General features: G+C 47.3%; 1 pseudogene; it reads right to left on the bottom strand.

The window, feature by feature from the left end:
• Positions 1 to 1253: 1253 nt before the first annotated feature.
• LOC135534751 (serine/threonine-protein kinase MRCK beta-like) overlaps positions 1254 to 18147 on the bottom strand; it is a 25699-nt pseudogene continuing 8805 nt past the window's right edge.

The raw sequence follows: 18147 nt of genomic DNA on the forward strand, positions 1-18147 counted from the left end.
TGAGTCATTTTAAGTCAGTATATTGAGGTATAGGTGAGTGTATTGGGGTATATATATGTAGTCAGTATATTGTGGTATAGGTGAGTGTATTGGGGTATATGTAGTCAGTATATTGAGGTATAGTGAGTGTATTGGGGTATATGTAGGCAGTATATTGAGGTATAGGTGAGTGTATTGGGGTATATATATGTAGGCAGTATATTGAGGTATAGGTGAGTGTATTGGGGTATATGTAGTGGTATATTGAGGTATAGGTGAGTGTATTGGGGTATATATATGTAGTCAGTATATTGAGGTATAGGTGAGTGTATTGGGGGTATATATGAGTCAGTATATTGAGGTATAGGTGAGTGTATTGGGGTATATGTATTGGGGTATATATATGAGGTATAGGTGAGTGTATTGGGGGTATATATATGTAGTCAGTATATTGAGGTATAGGTGGTGTATAGTGGTATATTGTATATTGAGGTATAGGTGAGTGTATTGGGGGTATATGTAGTCAGTATATTGTGATATAGGTGAGTGTATTGGGGTATATATATTTAGTCAGTATATTGAGGTATAGGTGAGTGTATTGGGGTATATGTAGTCAGTATATTGAGGTATAGGTGAGTGTATTGGGGTATATATATGTAGTCAGTATATTGAGGTATAGGTGAGTGTATTGGGGTATAGATGAGTGTATTGGGGTATATATATGTAGTCAGTATATTGTGGTATAGGTGAGTGTATTGGGGTATATATATGTAGTCAGTATATTGTGGTATAGGTGAGTGTATTGGGGTATATGTAGGCAGTATATTGAGGTATATGTGAGTGTATTGGGGTATATGTAGGCAGTATATTGAGGTATAGGTGAATGTATTGGGGTATATATATGTAGTCAGTATATTGAGGTATAGGTTAGTGTATAGTGGTATATGTAGTCAGTATATTTACATTTAAGTCATTTTAAGTCATTTAATGAGGTATAGGTGAGTGTATTGGGGTATATATATGTAGACAGTATATTGAGGTATAGGTGAGTGTATTGGGGTATATGTAGTCAGTATATTGAGGTATAGGTGAGTGTATTGGGGTATATATATGTAGTCAGTATATTGAGGTATAGGTGAGTGTATTGGGGTATATATATGTAGTCAGTATATTGTGATATAGGTGAGTGTATTGGGGTATATGTAGTCAGTATATTGAGGTATAGGTGAGTGTATTGGGGTATATGTAGGCAGTATATTGAGGTGTATTTGCACCTGTAGAGTTGTTGCTGAAGTAGATGAGGCGCGGTTGTTCAGAGCCCAGCAGGTTCAAACTGCCCTCCACATTCAGAGGCCTTAACTGAGGGGCAGAGACATGGGTTACACCAATCCACTCTACAGACCACGGGCATATATACACACAGACACTCCTTTCATTCACTCCCCCCCCCCCCGACACAGACACACAAGATTAACAACATGCATCCTCAAATTCACCAAGACACCCCATTATGGTTGTTAGACTGAACCCAGACTGTTGTCTCAAGACACCCCATTATGGTTGTTAGACTGAACCCAGACTGTTGTCTCAAGACACCCCATTATGGTTGTTAGACTGAACCCAGACTATTGTCTCAAGACACCCCATTATGGTTGTTAGACTGAACCCAGACTGTTGTCTCAAGACACCCCATTATGGTTGTTAGACTGAACCCAGACTGTTGTCTCAAGACACCCCATTATGGTTGTTAGACTGAACCCAGACTGTTGTCTCAAGACACCCCATTATGGTTGTTAGACTGAACCCACACTGTTGTCTCAAGACACCCCATTATGGTTGTTAGACTGAACCCAGACTGTTGTCTCAAGACACCCCATTATGGTTGTCAGACTGAACCCACACTGTTATATGGGCGGGACAGCCCTGCTTTTACCTTCCTCAGTGAAATGGTCTGGACCCACTCAGTGGTGTGTATGTCAAACACATCCACCCCATACTCGCTGTACACCGTAAGGTAGGAGGAGTTGGAGCCTGACGGACACACAGGAAAGACACGCTGAGCAATCACAGAGGACTCCGCAGCTTGATACATTTGTAGGATACAATATATATATTTGTAGGATACAATATACTAGATACAGTTTATGTTAGCATCTTTTAAAAAGTTAACAATATTGAATTTGTCTTTCAGTGTCCCTTCTAAAAAAATATTGTGCATGCAGCACTTACCAGAAGGCCTTCATAGTTGGATAGCTAACAGTTTCTGGTTGTAAAGTAGCCTAGTGGGGCGGCAGGTAGCCTAGGGGTTAGAGAGTTGGGCCAGGAACCGAAAGGTTGCTGGATCGAATTACCGAGCTGACAAGGTAATAAACTGTCGTTTTGCCCCTGAACAAGGCAGTTAACCCACTGTTCCCCGGTAGGCCATCATTGTAAATAAGAATTTGTTCTTAACTGACTTGCCTAGTTAAATAAAGGTAAAAAAAAAAATATATATATATATATATATGTTTTTTAAATGTATTGTGACTGTATTCACTTCCAATGGACTGTTCGGGTTGGGCAGTATGCAGATTTTAATACCGTCATACCGTTTCAGTGCCATACCGGTGTATACAGTATTACTTGAAGTGCACACAAGGGGCGCTATTTAAACAACAAAAACCCACACAGACCATGCAAGTCGGGGGTGCCAACCTATGAAAGACAGGGAGACGTTGTGTCCAAGGACAGTTGGCTGGATTCCAACCTATTCAGACATGCCGGAGACTTCGGCACTACCGCCAGACCAGGCGCATTTCTCCTCCAAAACGTGCCTAACAACTCAACCACTGAAAAACAAAACGTGACGTACTGCAGGCGAGCGGCGTGGCGGGCCACATCAGCTCCTGGGCCCTGCTCCTCTTCCCAGTGGGGTCCACATAGATACCCAGCTGGCTGAAGCAGAGTAACAGCTCGGTCGTGCCCACCTCCAGGGCGTGCAGAGCATCCAGGGGCTGCTGGGCCAGGAAGGCTAGCGACGGGTCCCCGGGGCTCACCAGGCTGACGGGCGACGACTCGCCCTGGAGGGCCAACAGGGCAAAACCAGAGGGGTATCCCACGCACAGGCGCTCGCGCACCATGCCCAGCCACTGGGCCACCCCCGGGGCCTGCACCTCCCACAGCTTGCGGTGGTGCGGCTTGGCCCGGGTGATCTCATAACACAGGACCTGGTGAAGGGGGAGAGAGGAGATGTTACTACTGACATTCTGGCAAAGCAGCAAACAGAAAGGACTTAAAAAAAAAAAAAATCAGCCTTGATATAGTTAGCAGAAGTTTGCTTGGGTTCCTGAGTGGCACAGCGGTCTAAGTCACTGCATCTCAGTACTAGAGGTGTCACTACAGATACCCTGGTTCGAATCCAGGCTGTATCACAAACATGATTGGGAGTCCCATAGGGTGGCACACAATTGGCCCAGCGTCGTCTGGGTTGTAAATAAGATTTCTTAACTGACTTGTCTAGTTAATTAAAAGTTACAGTGCTTATGAAGACTATATGAATGCTCCCTTTATAAGTTGTTTGTTTTGAAATGGGGTCGATATGAGACTTATTCAGATTTAAGTCACATATCTTCAACTACACATTTGACATGTATTGTACTGGAACACTTATGTGTTTTTGGCATCGTTTTCACTGCACGTGTAAATAGGTAAATCAATAAATGAATAGTGACCTGGCGCTTGACGGCAGCCAGCAGGCAGGCGGGTCCCCCAGGGCGTAGCACGCCCGTGGTCAGTGCCTGGCAACCCTTGGTCTCTGTCAGCTTGATGTCGAAGGCCGCTTCGGCCCCCTCCAGCACCCCCCAGGGGTGCAGGTGCACGTGTCGGTTGCGTCCACACAGCAGGGCCATCATCTTCTCTTTGGGGATCAGCTCCATCTGGTGCACCTTCTTGCAGTCGGCCGCCCGCACGATCACTGACGGGGGGAAGAGAAGAAGGAGTCAACAGGGGCAAACGACACAGAGAATCGTAGTGTTTTGAAAGAAATCACAAATTATGATTTGTGAGTCAATAGGTAAGATAGTTGCTTTCCGAATTGTCGAAAACACTTTCTCTCCTCGATTTCACCCCCCCCTTTTGAAAAACCAAATGGAGGAGAAGGTATAATGAAAGGGACCTTGGATTCTCCTCCAGTGCATTTTTAGAAGGAACCGAAAAGAGAGAGGAAGCGAGGAAAGACCATGGAGAAATAGTCTTAGGATGAAGAAAGAAATCGATATACCACAAAAGAAAACATGACACTTTGACATCACGTGATCACACATAAGAAACATGTTGGAAATGACAGAAATCTAAAAACTTGACCTTTGTTCTGCATGGAGGAGTCATATGAGGCTCTATGGGGGCTGGCACATATCCCTGTATGATCCAGATCCTAGAGCATTTGGTGCCCTGATGATCTGCACTATAGAGCACTTGTGAAACAGAAACCGACCCTGGCTGAAACAAATCTTGGACCCTGGTCAGGTGGTGGGTCTAAGATCCAGGACCAGAGTACCATGTATTGTGACAATTCAGAGTCGCATGGAACTTTTCGCCCACGTCATTTGGAAAGTGAATATTTGAAAAAAATGTTCAAGGCAAAATATATTTGTTTGAATTTTGAGAACCATACCAGGGTACCGAATGTCATATGTGAAAACGCCCTATGAGTGTATATGACTAGCTGTGGGATAGGTGTGTTCTTACCATCTCTGGTGACCTCCACTACAAACAGACCTTCCTCTGTTCCCAGGGCGATACGCTCTCGATCTGCAGGGAGACAAAGGAGCAGTCAACACAGTCTTCTCTCGCTCACTGCCATCCTCCACACACACGCACAACAACAACACCTCTCGCAGACACACACACACACACACTGAGTAAACGCAACATAACTTTTTAAATAATTGGAGATCTCAAACGGTAATTTGCAATTGCATTCTGTGTTTCGCGTGTATCCACTACAAAAACAACAAAACTTCCTCCTCACGGAAATTGTCACAGAAAAGTTACAACATTACTTACACCGCAGAGTACGGATGATCATTTCCCTCATCCAGTACCGATGATCATTTCCCTCATCCCGTACGGATGCTAATTTCCCTCATCCCGTACGGATGCTAATTTCCCTCATCCCGTACGGATGCTAATTTCCCTCATCCCGTACGGATGCTAATTTCCCTCATCCCGTACGGATGCTAATTTCCCTCATCCCGTACGGATGCTAATTTCCCTCATCCCGTACGGATGCTAATTTCCTCATCCCGTACGGATGCTAATTTCCCTCATCCCGCACGGATGCTAATTTCCCTCATCCCGTACGGATGCTAATTTCCCCTCATCCAGTACGGATGCTAATTTCCCCTCATCCAGTACAGATGCTAATTTCCCTCATCCAGTACAGATGCTAATTTCCCTCATCCAGTACAGATGCTAATTTCCCTCATCCAGTACAGATGATAATCTCCCTCATCCAGTACAGATGATAATCTCCCTCATCCAGTACAGATGATAATCTCCCTCATCCAGTACAGATGATAATCTCCCTCATCCAGTACAGATGATAATCTCCCTCATCCAGTACAGATGATAATCTCCCTCATCCAGTACAGATGATAATCTCCCTCATCCAGTACAGATGATAATCTCCCTCATCCCATACAGATGATAATTCCACTCATTCGGTCTATCTGAAATGTTACGGTGCGTTTGCTGACAGCACAGGTGTGTTTTTACTACAGTCTCTTCAGTAGTTCCCCAACTCACCGACGATGGCGGCGCAGAGCGTGGTCTTGATGGCGGGCAGCGAGGAGTCGTAGGCCTCGTGCAGGACGTGCACTACGCGGTTCCTCAAGCGGTTCTTGGCCAGGATGCTCTGCAGGCTCTCCAGGATGCCCATCCACTTCTTCTTCTCTGCCTCGCTCTCAGCCAGCACCAGCAGGGAGACGGCACCCGCCGGCGAGCTCAGCAGGGACGACGTCACCTGACGAGGTTTATAATGCGTTATGATGTACGTGTCTGTGTCGTTACTCCCGAATAAATGAGGGAGGGTTTGGGTTAATAATAATAATATCAACTTCATTAAGTCTCTTTGGGTCTTTGAAAAGTGCTATATAAAACCCATGTATAGTTATTATTTCACGTTTCTCACATAGGAAACATAATCCCATAGTAACAATAGACTATAATAAAAAAAGACAGTAATCGATACGTTTTTCACATAAAGGGTTATAATACCTTATGATACACCATAACTTTCCGTAATAACTCACACATATGTTTTTACATCCATGTGACGACCCTCCCACTCTGTCTGCTGTATTCTCTCTTTGTTGTTTCCTTATTAGGATGCCGGTGGGCGGAGTTGGGAGGGTCGTCAGCTACATGGGAAACACCTGGGCCCGGTGTCTCCCAGCATAAATACACCACTTCCCCATTCATGGGAGAGACTCTCTCCATGCAGACAACTTTATGGATTTTGTTGTGTTTCTTGGTGGTGTTTGAGTTGTTTGCTTTAGCATCTTTTCAACACCCTGCATTATCACCTTCATGCAAAACACTCACTTACACTACTGATTACACACACCATTGTATATTTTCCTTAGTTGCTTTAGTTAATAAATATATATTTTGTTACACCTTATCTCCACGTTGTCTCCCTTTGTTACGGGCTTTGAGCCGGTTCGTGACAATCCATTAGATGTAACTTTATTTCAAGGTCATTTATTGGGTTCTCTCACACAAGAAACATCATATTAGTAACAGATGACAATTAATAAATAATACACAAGTCAATATAATAACTTTAGTCACGTGGTATTAGTCACACAGCAGTTGAAAGCTCACCCTGAATATGCAGGGGACGTCTTTGCGGGTGGCGTGGATGACGTCTGAGGCCAGGACAGAGCTGACGGAAAACTCCTCATCTCTGTGGACATACACAGAGCACAGTGTTACACACACACACACACACCCCAAACACACCCCCACCCACCCCCCAACACACACCCACCCACCCCCAACACACACCCACCCACCCCCCAACACACACCCACCCACCCCCCCAACACCCACCCACCCACCCCCCAACACCCACCCACACACACGCATACCAAACACACACACACCAAACACACACACACACCAAACACACACACACACACACAAAATCCATCTCTCTCCCACTGTCGACCACTGGGCTTCCTCTCATCACCATATTTGGTATTGAGTGGAAACACCAATCGGATGCTTCACATTTATAAATCCGGTGAAATATCTAGCTCATTGTTCTCTCGCTCTCTGACTTAGGTGTTCTGTTGCCTAGCAACCCGCAGTAAACAACCACCAGGCAGTGGCCAAGCAGCGGCAGCAACCAATCAGGGTATATATCATCACTGTCTCGGATTCACATTCACTTTAGAGGTCTACGCTCACCAAGAATGACGGCTTTTAACAATTCTAACATCTTTGTAAACCGGATCAAACGTATCGCCAGAGCACTCTGTATAATAGGATACAGATAGAGATCATGCTAACGCCACAGCATCAAAGGGAGTGTATATTTAAAGGAGAGCACACGCGTTGAAGGAGGCAGGAGATGGGAGTCACGGATTATAACAATTGTTTATAATAATCATGCACCCTCCCACACACCCTCCCACCTACCCCGCACCCTCCACACACCCTCCCACCTACCCCGCACACCACACACCCTCCCACACACACACCACACACCCTCCCACACACCTTCCCACACACCCTCCACCTACCACACACCCTCCACCTACCACACACCCTCCACCTACCACACACCCTCCACCTACCACACACCCTCCCACCCTCCCCTTCACGCCCCCCCACACACCCTCCCACCCTTCACCCCCCACAAACCCTTTACCCCCCCACCTACTACTCCCACACACCCTTCACCCCCCACCTACCAATCCCTAACACCCTTCACCCCAACAGAGGTCTTACCTCAGGTCCAGGACCTGACTTGTCACCACGCCTGGCTGCGTGGACTTGCCCTCAGGCACCTCGTACAGGAAGAGTTTACAATCACACACCACGGCGTACGCCCGCTGCCAGCCCTTCTTTACCCCCGTGGGCTTGGGGATCTGACGGAGAGGGCAGAGCAGCAAAATTTTCAATTGAGAGGTCTGTTCTTGTTATTAATTTCCAATAAACTGGACATCACACGCTCCTATCTTGCTAAGCTGAACAGAATTGCAATGTCTTGATTACATCAAAGCAACAACATTCAAGGAAGATATTAGCGTATCACCATGAAAAGACCATGATGTAATCATAGAACTATAATGACTAGAATTGTTGGGAAATTTAAAAACCTGGCTGCACACTTAAGGGTACACTCAATATGGCCGCAGGAACGCAAACTGTAGTCATTCTATTTCCACGGTGATAACCGGTTACTATGTACGCGGCGCTCACCCTGACGAAGCCCTTGTAGGCGGTGCCGATGCCCCTCTGTACGTCGATGCCCAGAGGCCTCTTGGCCTGCTCAGGGGGAATGGGGCACACCTGGGGGGCATTGTCCTTACAGGATACATGGCAGATGAAGGAGCACACTGGAGAGAAAGAGGGAGAGAGAGAGTATTCGTATACACAAGGAAACATGCAGTCCAATCACAAGGTTCAGTTTCAGATCTCCCGTTCAGTTAAAACATTACAGTCCATTTATAGCGAGTGGTGTGTCAGCGGGAGGAAAATGCTGCACCCAATCTCCCCAGTCCCCCCCAACTAAACGACACAATCTCCCCAGTCCCCCAACTAAACGACACAATCTCCCCAGTCCCCCCAACTAAACGACACAATCTCCCCAGTCCCCCCCAACTAAACGACACAATCTCCCCAGTTCCCCCAACTAAACGACACAATCTCCCCAGTTCCCCCCAACTAAACGACACAATCTCCCCAGTTCCCCCAACTAAACGACACAATCTCCCCAGTCCCCCAACTAACCGACACAATCTCCCCAGTCCCCCCAACTAGCCGGCACAATCTCCCCAACTAGCCGGCACAATCTCCCCAACTAGCCGGCACAATCTCCCCAACTAGCCGGCACAATCTCCCCAACTAGCCGGCACAATCTCCCCAACTAGCCGGCACAATCTCCCCAACTAGCCGGCACAATCTCCCCAACTAGCCGGCACAATCTCCCCAACTAGCCGGCACAATCTCCCCAACTAGCCGGCACAATCTCCCCAGTCCCCCAACTAACCGGCACAATCTCCCCAGTCCCCCCCAACTAACCGGCACAATCTCCCCAGTCCCCCCAACTAACCGACACCATTGACAGAGAGCGTGGTCGTGTGTGTCTGACACTCACCTTCGCAGGCGTAGCCCTGGCGGATGAGACCCACCATCAAGGAGGTGCAGTGCGTGCACTGGGTGGGGCTGGAGAAGGTCTTGATGCTCAGCTGGTGAGCTTTGGGCTGCAGACACACACACACACAGAGAGAGATAAGAACACAAGTGTTACAGACAAGCTGACAGTGTGTGTGTGTGTGTGTGTGTCAAATTATTCTATGAGTATGAGTGGTAGCACATATGCGGGAGCATGTTGTTTTCATTGTGTGTGAGAGTGGTGTGTGTGTGTGTGTGTGAGCGGTGTGTGTGTGTGTGAGCGGTGTGTGTGTGTGTGTTTGTGAGCGGTGTGTGTGTGTGTGAGCGGTGTGTGTGTGTGTGTGTTTGTGAGCGGTGTGTGTGTGTGTGAGCGGTGTGTGTGTGTGTGTGAGCGGTGTGTGTGTGTGAGCGGTGTGTGTGTGCGTGTGAGCGGTGTGTGCGTGTGAGCGGTGTGTGCGTGTGAGCGGTGTGTGCGTGTGAGCGGTGTGTGCGTGTGAGCGGTGTGTGCGTGTGAGCGGTGTGTGCGTGTGCGTGTGTTGCGTGTGCGTGTGTGTGTTTGGTGTGCGTGTGAGCGGTGTGTGCGTGTGAGCGGTGTGTGCGAGCGGTGTGCGAGCGGTGTGCGAGCGGTGTGCGAGCGGTGTGTGTGCGTGAGAGCGGTGTGTGTGCGTGAGAGCGGTGTGTGCGTGTGAGCGGTGTGTGCGTGTGAGAGTGTGAGCGGTGTGTGCGTGTGAGCGGTGTTGTGCGTGTGAGCGGTGTTGTGCGTGTGAGCGGTGTTGTGCGTGTGAGCGGTGTTGTGCGTGTGAGCGGTGTTGTGCGTGTGAGCGGTGTGTGCGTGTGCGTGTGAGCGGTGTGTGCGTGTGCGTGTGAGCGGTGTGTGCGTGTGCGTGTGAGCGGTTTGCGCGGTGTTGTGCGTGTGAGCGGTGTGCGCGCGTGAGAGCGGTGCGCGCGCGTGAGAGCGCGCGGTGAGCGCGCGCGCGTGAGAGCGCGCGCGTGAGAGCGGTGCGCCGCGCGTGAGAGCGGTGCGCGCGCGTGAGAGCGGTGCGCGCGTGAGAGCGGTGCGCGCGTGAGAGCGGTGCGCGCGCGTGAGAGCGGTGCGCGCGCGTGAGAGCGGTGCGCGCGCGTGAGAGCGGTGCGCGCGCGTGAGAGCGGTGCGCGCGCGTGAGAGCGGTGCGCGCGGTGAGCGGTGAGGAGAAGCGGGCGTGTGAGCGGTGCGCGCGTGTGAGCGGTGCGCGCGCGTGAGCGGTGCGCGCGTGTGAGCGGTGCGCGCGCTTGTGGCGTGTGGCGGCAGAGCGTGTGTGCGCTTGTAGCGTGTGAGCGGTGTGTGTGCGCGCGTGCGTTTGTGTGTGTGCGCGCGTGCGTTTGTGTGTGTGAGCGGTGTGTGCGTTTGGTGTGTGAGCGGTGTGTGCGTTTGGTGTGTGTGAGCGGTGTGTGCGTTTGGTGTGTGTGAGCGGTGTGTGCGTTTGGTGTGTGAGCGGTGTGTGTGCGTTTGGTGTGTGTGTGCACGTGTGCGTTTGGTGTGTGTGTGCACGTGTGCGTTTGGTGTGTGTGTGCACGTGTGCATTTGGTGTGTGTGAGCGGTGTGTGCGTTTGGTGTGTGTGAGCGGTGTGTGCGTTTGGTGTGTGTGAGCGGTGTGTGCGTTTGGTGTGTGTGAGCGGTGTGTGCGTTTTGTGTGTGAGCGGTGTGTGCGTTTGGTGTGTGTGAGCGGTGTGTGCGTTTGGTGTGTGTGAGCGGTGTGTGCGTTTGGTGTGTGTGAGCGGTGTGTGCGTTTGGTGTGTGTGAGCGGTGTGTGCGTTTGGTGTGTGTGAGCGGTGTGTGCGTTTGGTGTGTGTGAGCGGTGTGTGCGTTTGGTGTGTGTGAGCGGTGTGTGCGTTTGGTGTGTGTGAGCGGTGTGTGTGCGTTTGGTGTGTGTGTGCACGTGTGCGTTTGGTGTGTGTGCACGTGTGCGTTTGGTGTGTGTGTGCACGTGTGCATTTGGTGTGTGTGAGCGGTGTGTGCGTTTGGTGTGTGTGAGCGGTGTGTGCGTTTTGTGTGTGTGAGCGGTGTGTGCGTTTGGTGTGTGAGCGGTGTGTGCGTTTGGTGTGTGAGCGGTGTGTGCGTTTGGTGTGTGTGGAGCGGTGTGTGCGTTTGGTGTGTGAGCGGTGTGTGCGTTTGGTGTGTGTGAGCGGTGTGTGCGTTTGGTGTGTGTGAGCGGTGTGTGCGTTTGGTGTGTGTGAGCGGTGTGTGCGTTTGGTGTGTGTGAGCGGTGTGTGCGTGTGGTGTGTGTGAGCGGTGTGTGCGTGTGGTGTGTGTGAGCGGTGTGTGCGTGTGTGTGTGAGCGGTGTGTGCGTGTGTGTGTGAGCGGTGTGTGCGTGTGTGTGTGAGCGGTGTGTGCGTGTGTGTGTGAGCGGTGTGTGCGTGTGTGTGTGAGCGGTGTGTGCGTGTGTGTGTGAGCGGTGTGTGCGTGTGTGTGTGAGCGGTGTGTGCGTGTGTGTGTGCGTTTGGTGTGTGTGAGCGGTGTGTGCGTGTGTGTGTGTGAGCGGTGTGTGAGTGTGTGTGTGAGCGGTGTGTGCGTGTGTGTGTGAGCGGTGTGTGCGTGTTTGTGTGAGCGGTGTGTGTGGGTGAGAGCGGTGTGTGCGTGTGTGTGTGTGAGCGGTGTCAGGCAGTACCTTTGGTGTGGTCAGCAGCGATGTTGGATAGACCGGGGAGGGGACGGTAGGGGTAACAGCAGTGGGCTTGGGGACTGGCTCCTGTGGGAGAGGGGTCAAAGTTTAAAGGTCAACTGGTCAGACTGGGGAGAGGACAGCACTGGGTTCATTAGGCACCAAATGGGAGACCATTTACTAAAGTGGGGAGGGACTACATTGAGTTACTAATTGAAACAAATTGTTTTCCGTTGCAAAACGTTTTCCCTTGGTACCTTAATGAACGTGACCCTGGTTCTAGACTGTAAAAACATGAACTATGCTTTACTGGGATAAGAGTCATTTAATTAGCTAACAATCAGGAAGGGGGTCAAGAGAGTCATTTAATTAGCTAACAAATCAGGAAGGGGGTTGAGAGTCATTTAATTAGCTAACAAATCAGGAAGGGGGTTGAGAGTCATTTAATTAGCTAACAAATCAGGAGGGGGGTCAAGAGAGTCATTTAATTAGCTAACAATCAGGAAGGGGGTAAATTGTTACTTCTGAAGATCAATGAATGAATTAAATGTAAGAATTGCCCTGCATTTCACCTCTTCTCCTGTATTGACAGTGAGTTTTAACCAATGACGTGTATAAACCCTGGATTGCTGATGCAATGTATTGGCAAATGAGCGTTTTTCAATTAAATGTTTAAAGGACCATATTACATCTATTTTTGTTGTAGTGAGGACAGTAACAGTCCATCTTAAAACAATTATACTTTAAGGAAATATGATTGTTAAATGTTTATGTTGAGTTCACAGTAGGGGTGGCAGGTAGGTTAGTGGTTAGTGTTGGGCCAGTAACCAAAAGGTTGCTAGATCGAATCCCCGAGCTGACAAACATCTGTCGTTCTGCCCCTGAACAAGGCAGTTAACCCACTGTTCCTAGGCCATCATTGTAAATAAGAATTTGTTCTTAACTGACTTGCTTAGTTAAATAAAGGTTAAATAAATAAAAAATATAATTTAAAAAAGTGTGCATTAAGATGTCTAATAAAATATTATTTTTTTTTACAATGGTGGGGGAGGTAGTGCCAAAATGGAGGCACCGTGCCTTCACCACAGTGCCCCCTACCAGTCATCTAGTGTATATATTAATCATTGGTGACAACACACCTAAACCCTACATTAAACCCATACATTAAAATATGAAATTTTACAATGACTAATAATTTGTTATTATTTATTACATGTTATTATCTCTCTCTCTACATTATTGGGAAGGACCCGTAAGTAAGCATTTCACTGTCAGTCTACACCTGTTGTTTACCAAGCATGTGAAAAATAAAATGTGAACTGGGATGAGGAGACAGGGAACACGTCTGGAGAAAGGATGTCTGGTTGGGATGTGCGATATGGACGGAAGTGTGTGTGTGTGTGTGCGATGGAACACTCACATCCTGCTCAGAGGCCACGGAGGGCGACGAGGAAGGGACATCTGACTTCTGGGGCGTGGCATCTATCTCGCTGACAGAGCTGGTCTGGAGGAGGGAGAGGGATGACGAGACAGATGAGTGTGTGTGTGTGTGTCCTGGGCGGAAATGTTTGCGTTGTGCTATAGGCTGAGACATATACACTAGGGTCACCAGCACTGACAACTATCGCACTATGAGACATTTTTTATTTCACCTTTATTTAATTTAACCAGGTAGGCAAGATGAGAACACGTTCTCATTTACAGTTGCGACCTGGCCAAGATAAAGCATGCTTGAGGTTGCACGTGTCCACAGCTCTGGAATCAGACTAGCCAATCTCCAATCCATTAGAGAGTTAAAATATAGCTGACCCTGTATCAGTGATTCATTTCTATGTGAAGGGCTGAAGGGAGCATCGAGGCAGCCAGTAGGTGGTGCTAAGTGCCCATCTCTCAATGCCTCCTTGAATATTTGGGTTCCCCCCCAAAATTGTGTCAGTATCCGAGGAAGTGAACACATCTCAACAACACCTGCATCAACTCATACACATAGGAACTGCCTATGCTATATTTAAGCTGTAAGGCATGAGGGTGTGTGGTATATGGCCAATATACCACAGGGCTAAGGGCTGTTCTTGGACACATACCACAAACCCCCTGAGGTTCCGTATTGGTGTTATAAACTGGTTATCAACGTAATTAGAGCAGTAAAAATACATGTTTCGTCATACCCATGGAACACGATCTGATATACCACGGCTGTCAGCCAATCAGCATCCAGGGCTTGAACCCCCCCCCCCAGTTTATAATATAATAATATATATGCCATTTTGCAGACGCATAGTATTTCACCATCATGAAGGCATACTCGGATCAGGTATCGAGCTGAAGGGGTTTGGTGAATAAAACCAAAATACAAAACAAGCCCACTTTTAACATGTCACAATCCTAATACGAGCAGTATACTGTGTTACACACAAATCATTTTTATCATTCAGTATTTTCATGGTCTACTAGACTGTGTTGTAAGAAATCTTCAGTGTACGGTCGGTCCACTTAAGAGTCAAACAATGAGTTAACAGATGACACATTGAAATCATAAACAATACTTACCATATAAACATTGTTATTTTAAATGTGATTCTTTACATCGACTCAAATGTAGCATACATCAAACACTTACAGCCTAGCAATGTTACTGATAAGGTTTAATTTTTTATTTATTTTTTATTTGATTTATAAATACAACCAAAAAGATTGACAAAATTAGGAGAAATCATGGGAGGTGATTTGGGATCCGACCCTAATCATCTTTTAATTAAACTAAAATGAAGGCAGGTTCTACATCCTCCCAACCAAATCACTGGCTAAAGAGACACACTGAAAAGGTCTAGCTCGTCAATATTCTCAGTGTGCCGTCGTAGGGTTTGTTTGTTTTGTTTCTTCGTTAGTTGTGTAGGCAGCTAACAAATATGCAAATGGTTAAACAGGGTTTTGTGAGGTGACTGGGGATACTGAGGGATCTACTGAGGGATTCTGACGGACGTTAGCAGTATTAAGGCATTAAGGCATTGGGGATGCTAATGCAGAAGACACACGTTCCAGAGGAGATGCTCATAAACCTTTTAGCGCCCAACATAAACTAATGCTAACATAGGGGAAGGTTAACTACAGGGGGAGAGTGCCACCAGCTGTGAAAAGGTCTATTTTAGCATCATTTTAATCCTTCTAGCTAAATTAGCATTAGCTACAATCTGTGCTAATCACAGTCATGTAGCAGCTAGCCTGTTCACAATAGTAACAATAGAAATACTAGGAAAAGTTTAAAACTATCATGCACACTACCATAAGAGACAAGAGGCTAAAGTATTAGCCCATATTAGCATGCTAATGGGTAACTGCTAATTGCCAAAAACAGGGCAACACACCTGGAGAAACCTCTATTTTCTCCCAACCTTTTTGTATGCTGGCAGCACAACCCCCCCTGGGTTAGGGATTAACTGAGAAAATGGGGGAAGGAGCTCTGAGGAAACCACTTACTTCATCCCAAAACGCTAGCAGAGAGGACGCGGACGAGGAAGAGACCGATTCCTTTTTTGGAAGGGTGACACACGAGAGGGACAAAAAAAGCACAAGTTTTTGGGGTTTATGGTTTATTTTGGGGGGTTTTATGGGGTTCTTTTGCAGAACAAGAACATAATGGGGGCCAAAGTTGATAAGGTCATTCAACAGGGTTTACTGCAAGGACATGCTTAGACCATCGATTCCCATGGTTTATCGTGTGTCAATTTATGTCCCTGAGAAAATTGAGGGAACTAAGACAAAATGGCCCCTTCACCACAAGCCGTTTCCTCTGAAACAACACTGAATCAGGTCTTCTGGGGCCTTTATGCTGACCTAGCGGCTTCAATGCTGACTAATCCTTATTTTCACAACCTCGAGGTAGCCAGGTGTTGAAAAACCCCCAGGTTGTGCTGAGCAGCGAGATCAGTCAACCACAAAGCAGCGTGCGCTAGTGCTGTTGAAAGTGAGAAGCAGGTTAGCAGCTAATAGTTTTGCCCATCTTCTCCGTCTCATTAAGTTCAGGTCATGGCAAGCTTTCTTGTACCTCTCCTTTGCGGCCCTGAGCCCTTCTCATAACGTTGGCCCATTCGCTGCAGATCCTGTCCAAACCTTGGCAGCTGTATCAGGTTACCGTGTGTGGATGGGTAAAATATCCCCAATTTATTCCATGGGTTGGAGGGTCAGGAGGTACTTTTCTGCTTGCTCCCCCCTCTCCGTAACTTTGAAGTTCTTTGTGGTGATGACCTGATTGAGTACATCAGAGGCCATGGTGATATAAACTCCGGAACTTGGTCCCTTTCGCACTTTGAACTGTATGTACCAGTTCAAAGTTCAAAATTGAACTGGGTCTCTCTTTTTAAGGATTTCAATGTAAGTGTGTATACATGTGCGCATGTCTGTTTATAAATTGTGTGACTATGCGAGTGTGACAACAGCGCCAGCCAGTGTGTGTGTGTCTGTGTGTCTGTGTGTGTGTGTGTGTGTGTGTCTGTGTGTCTGTGTGTGTGTGTCTGTGTGTGTGCATTTAACCACAGGGGTGCCGTCTGCAATGCCGTCTCTATTCTGACTCCCGTCTAGCAGGGTGCTCTGTGGGACACCAGCCATGCCGAGTCCTCCACCCTCTGAAATATATTTATCAACTCCCACCGGCCTGTCACCACCGATACACACACAGATACTGGGAGAAAGTGTCCGTTAAGGTTTGTTACGGACATGTGACAGGGGGAGAGAAAGACGTGCAGAGAGACACTCACTCTGAACGTCAGGTCGTGGGCCAGTGGAGAGGTGTTGAAGTACTCGAAAATGGAGTCCTGGAAATCGGGCAGTTTCAGACCTGTATTTAGGAGACAAGGACAGCCTGGGCATTGCATTTATACCAATTCTACAGAGGAATACCGTTCATACAAGTACAGTTGAAGGGAAACATGTAACTGATAATACTAGAGAATGAAATTAAATGTTTCTCTGTGAGACAAAGTTATGGACGAATGGACCAAAAGGCTAATCAACAGCTTCTATCCCCAAGCCATAAGACTGAGGAACAATTAATAAAATCAACACCGGACAATTGACTTTGACCCCCCCCCCCTCCCCTTTTGTACACTGCTGCTACTCGCTGTTTATTATCTATGCATAGTCACTTCACCCCCACCTACATGTACAAATGACCTCAACTAACCTGTACCCTAACCTGTACCCCCACACACTGACTCGGTACCCCCTGTATGTAGCTTTGTTATTGTTATTGTGTTACTTTTTATTATTACTTTATATTTTAATCAACTTGATAAATATATTATATTTCTTTAACTCTTCTTGAACTGCACTGTTGGTTAAGGGCTTGTAAGTAAAGCATTTCATGGTAAAGTCTACACTTGTCGTATTCGGCGCATGTGACTAATAAAGTTTGATTTGACGAATGTGTATCTCCAACGATCAAATAAAACCAAACAAACGTTTCAGATCCACGAACAACACCAATTATACATTTGTGTTAGTTTCTCTACCAAACAACCTATTTCTGTACGTTGACATTTGCCAGGGACAGTTGAGAGCAGGAATAATCAACTAGATTCAGCCGTGGGACGATTTTGTCTTGAGCAGACGGGCCAGGGAGCCGCAACATAATTACAAATCATTTGCAAATTGATCGCAAGATGCCCAAACATATATATCTGACTAAAACATCAATTTCAAACCTTGTTTAAAGTTGTATATGCTTACATACATCTGCCTCTATTATGGGAATGGGGAATACTTAAAAAAAATGACTTCGAGCTGATTAGCTGGTGTTTTTACAGTCTTATGTGAAGAAGAAAAAATATTTGTGGGACAAATAAAATCACCCGAAGGGAAAGTTGGTCTCACCAGCTGTGGAACCCTGTTTTAGGGTAAAACAAGGGTTAAGAGTATGGTAGACCAACCTTTGTCTGAGCGGGAACGGCTCTCCTCCAAGTCCTTCTTCATGATCTCCAGCTGCTCCACCATATCCCTGCTCCTGGACTCTGAATCCTTCAGTTTGCTGTGTGGTGTGTGTGTGTGTGTGTGTGTGTGTGTGTGTGTGTGTGTGTGTGTGTGTGTGTGTGTGTGTGAAGGAAAGAGGAAAAAAGTGGGTTATGATTCATCCTCTTCCCTCTTTCCCAT

The sequence above is a fragment of the Oncorhynchus masou genome, unplaced genomic scaffold, assembly GCF_036934945.1.
Source record: "Oncorhynchus masou masou isolate Uvic2021 unplaced genomic scaffold, UVic_Omas_1.1 unplaced_scaffold_3923, whole genome shotgun sequence".
Lineage (NCBI taxonomy): Eukaryota > Metazoa > Chordata > Actinopteri > Salmoniformes > Salmonidae > Oncorhynchus > Oncorhynchus masou.